This window comes from Triticum urartu, chromosome 7A, assembly GCF_056163025.1.
Source record: "Triticum urartu cultivar PI428250 chromosome 7A, HENAU_Tu73, whole genome shotgun sequence".
Classification (NCBI taxonomy): Eukaryota; Viridiplantae; Streptophyta; class Magnoliopsida; order Poales; family Poaceae; genus Triticum; species Triticum urartu.
Window position 1 is genome coordinate 445,728,110 of NC_141879.1, and position 4,608 is coordinate 445,732,717.

Genomic DNA, 4,608 nt, shown 5'->3' on the forward strand with positions numbered 1-4,608 from the left:
TTGCGGTCACAGTGCACTCTCCTCCTCCGCACTAACCACCGCGGATGTCAGTCCGTCATGATGACGCTTGTGATAACATCTCCATAGCGTCGTCCGACCCGCGGACCCACCACGACGAGCGCCAAGTTCTCCGGGAGCGAGCCCATGAAGACGCTCAAACCACCATCGAGCGTCGGTGCGATATGCGCCACCAGTCGGACAAGCAGGCAGGGCCCGCTGTGGACCGCCAGGCTCTGGGAGGCTCCGGCGGCCTACCTTACATGGTGGGTCGCCCGGCCTTCACCCGAGAGCTGCCGCAGTTCCAGTGGCTGTCCCACCGCACGTTCAAGCCCAACGTCGGTGATAAGAACAACGGCAAGACCCATCCGTCAGAGTTCCTCAGCATCTACACCATTGCGATGCAAGCCGCTGGGACTCGTGACGACAAGGTGCTTGCCAATTACTTCCCATTGGCGCTAAAACCCAATGTCATGTCTTGGTTGATGCACTTGCCGGCAGACTCCATTTCTTCTTGGTCAGATCTGTGCCATGAGTTCGTTGGTGCCTTCACTGGAGGCCACCAAGCTCATGTACAGGCGAGTGATTTGCATATCATTCCCCAGAAGGAAGGAGAAAACCTGCGCAAGTACATATAGAGGTTCAGCCGGGTGCAGTACAACATCCCTGACGTTCACCCCGTGGCCGTGATTAGCGCGTTCCATCAGAACATGCGCAATCGCAAGATGCGTGAGGAGCTGGCGATGAATAAGGTTAAGGACGTGGCCGAACTTCATGTTCTGGCCGATAGGTGCGCCCGAGCTGAGGAGGGAAGGAAGTACCCTGGCGAGGACGTCGGCGCGGAAACCGACTCTAGTGATGAAGCCACCGCCGCCCCGACGAAGAAGGGCCGGCGTTGCAACAGGAAATGCAAGGGCAAGGCCGTGCTTGCCGTCGAGGGATCTGACGATACCGGCGCTGCCAAGAAGGCCAAAGTAGACGACCCGGCAAGGAGATTGCCGGGTGCGCCGCTTGCCAGGCCTTAGCAGCTGCCGACAAGCCAGGGGGCTCAGACAAGAAGTACTGCAAGATCCACCGCACCAAGGGCCATGACCTCCAGAACTATCGGCAAGTCGAGCTGCTTGCTGAGAAGCAAAAGGCCGAGTATGAAAGGCGGGACAAGGAGAAGGGTCAGGATGGTGCTGAACGATCCGGCAAGAAGCGTGGCGGCCAGGGAAGTCGTCGCGGCAAGGATAACCAGCAAGAGAGGCCCGCTCAGGGCCGCGACAAGAAGCAAGATGACGACGATCATGACGAGGATGACGAGTCCGGCGAGCATGAGTTTCAGAAGGCTACAGAGGCCATGTCTGTCGATGGTGGTGCCTCGCTGCATACCTCTCACCGCCAGCTCAAGCGGTGGGTGCGTGAGATTACAGCAGCGGAGCCCTCATTCGACGCTCAAAAGCCGCTGAAGTGGTCTAGCACGCCCCTGATCTTTGACGACGAGGACCATCCTGACCGCACAAATGCGGTCGGGTGTTTGCCATTGTTGGATTCACCAGCGATACGCAACCTCATGGTGAACAAGATGTTGGTTGATGGCGGGGCCGGTCTGAACTTGATCTTGCCTGTTGTGATCAAAAGACTGCAAATTCTTGATGGAGTCCTCAAGGAAACAGGCACGTTTCAAGGGGTCAACCCGGGAAGGAGCCAGCCGAAAGGGAAGATCACATTGCTAGTGACGTTTGGAGGCGAGTTGAACTACAGGACGGAGAAGATTGTCATCGATGTAGCCGAGATCCCCTTGCCCTACAACGGGATCCTCGGCCACCCGGTGCTAGCCAAGTTCATGACGGCATCGCACTACGCCTACAACACGCTGAAGATGCCTGGGTCGATGAACATCATTACCGTCCCCTCCGACAAGAAAGATGCACTGATCTGCGCCGACCTACTCTACCAGGAGGCAGTTGCAGCAGCTGCCGCCAAGGCACTTGCTCCTGCCGCTGAAGCCCCGGGAGGGAAGAAGAGGACCGGCAAGACCTCTCGCACCCACTCCGACAAGCGCACTTCTTTGGGGTGTTGTGCTATCGTTGAGGACGTGCCAGAAAGCTCCACCAGCAAGAGCAAGAAATCCAGAGTTGCGCCACCAGAGACCAAGAGGGTGTCCGTCAAGGAAGATGGCACGGGAGGGGCTTTCACCATAAGCTCCACCCTCGACAGCAAATAGGAAGGCGCGCTCGTCGCTTTCCTGTGGGCGAATGTCGATGTGTTTGCATGGCAAGCATCCGACATCCCCGGTGTTCCCATGGAAGTGATTGAGCACCACCTTGCCGTTTGTCCCCATGAGTGACCCGTCAAGCAGAAGGTCAGGAAGCAAGCTTTGGAACGGTAGGAGTTCATCACAAAGGAGATCAGGAAATTGGAAGCAGCAGGTTTGGTGAGAGGAGTGCTCCATCCGACGTGGTTGGCCAATCCGGTGGTCGTGCGCAAGGCAAATGGGAAGTGGAGGCTATGTATTGACTACACAGATATCAATAAGGCTTGTCCTAAAGACCCCTTCCCTTTGCCGCGCATCGACTAGATTGTTGACTCCATGGCCGGGTGTGATCTATTGTCATTCCTCGATGCCTACTCGGGCTACCACCAGATCTTCATGACAAGAGAAGATGAGGAGAAGACAGCATTTATCACCCATTGCTTTTTACGGATGCCTTTCGGGTTGAAGAGTGCTGGTTCAACATCTTTAAGAGCAGTCCAAATTGGTTTTGAACCCCAGCTACATAGAAATATGGAAGCCTATATGGATGACATAGTAGTCAAAACCAAGGATAGGGCGACTCTTGTACAAGACTTAGAAGAGACGTTTGCCAACCTACGCAAGATCAACCTCAAGATGAACCCCGAGAAGTGTGTCGTTGGCATTCCATCCAGCAAACTTCTTGGGTTCTTTGTGTCGCAGCATGGGATCGAGGCAAACCCAGACAAGATCAAGGCTATCGAGCGGATTGAGGTGCCCAAGCGGATCAAGGATGTGCGTCGACTCGCTGGCTACATTGCCGCCATGAGCCGATTCATCACCAAGTCTGCCGAGCGCGCCCTTCCCTTTTTCAAGATTTTGAAGAAGGAGGGCCCAATGGAATGGACCCCAGAAGCCGGGGCGGTGTTGTAAAACCTGAAGAGATACCTTTCCTCTACACCGATACTAGTTGCGCCTAGACCACAAGAGCCGTTGTTGCTGTATCTGGCGGCGACAAATCAAGTGGTCAGTGCCGCGCTGGTGGCGTAGAGGGAGGTTGACGAAGAGGCAGTGGTTGTGGCAGGACCAGCAGACGGCAAATCAGAGACTCCCCCGGCAGGGCCTGGTGCCGGCAAGGCAAGGCTCCCGGCAGAGTCTGACGCCATCGGGATAGAGCCCACGCCGTCAAGTGGAGTGGTGCAGAAGAAGAAGATGATGCAGCACCCGGTTTACATTGTTAGCTCCATCTTGCAGGGGCTAGATCAAGATATTCTGGTGTGCAGAAATTGCTCTTCGGCCTCCTTATGGCCTCGAGGAAGCTGCATCATTACTTCCAAGCCCACGAGATCACTATCGTCACCCGCCTCCCGTTGCAACGGATACTGCACAACCCAGATGCAACCGAAAGGATTGTGGAGTGGGCCTTGGAGTTATCTAGCTTTGGGTTGAGGTTTGAAAGTACTTCGACAATCCATAGTAGAGTCCTGGAGGAGTTCATTACAGAATGGACCTCGACGCCTGATGAAGAGATCCAGGAGACCACTCTCCCTGACAAGGAAACAGCTCGTGACTGGATTATGTACTTTGATGAAGCTTTCTCGCTGCAAGGCGCCGATGCTGGTGTGCTGCTCATCGGACCCACTGGAGAGCACCTCAAGTATGTAATCCAGATGCACTTTCCCAGGGAGATGTCCACCAACAACATTGCTGAGTACGAGGGATTGCTTGCCGGTCTCAGGATCATGGCAGACCCCGGAGTTAAAAGGCCCATTGTTAGGCGTGATTCCCAGCTTGTCGTCAGACAAGTTAACAAAGATTATCAAAGCCCATTGATGGAGGCCTACGTAGATTAGGTGAGGAAGCTAGAGGAGCGCTTTGATGGTATACAAGCGGAGCACGTTCCCGAGCGGAGAACGACATCTCCGATTACCTGTCAAAGCGCGCTGCATTCAAGTTACCTATGGAACCAGGTACCTTTTTGCTTCGGCTAACTCAAACCATCCGCCGAATCGTCAACGGTGCTGAACAAGCGGAGGAAATCGGGCCCCGGCAAGTACTTTCCCGCTGAACCCCAGGGACCGCCGGCGAGGGTGTTGCCGTGGGCCCCGACCCTACCGCGGAGCAACCGACTCTGGCAGGCCGTCAAGCCTTGGCCATAGAGACGGGCGCTCCCATGGAGGAAGAGATGCCTTTGGTCCTTGCCGTCGAGCCCCAGGCTCCGGCATGGGCACGGGACACCGTCCGTTTCCTCCAGACAGGGGAACTTCTTGAGGAGCAGGAAGAAGCGAAAAAAGTAGCCTGTCAATCTGCCTTGTACTAGTTCGTTGATGACGTCTTGTACAAGAAAATACCGAACGATGTGAAATTGAAGTGCATCCCCCGGGAAGAAGGAC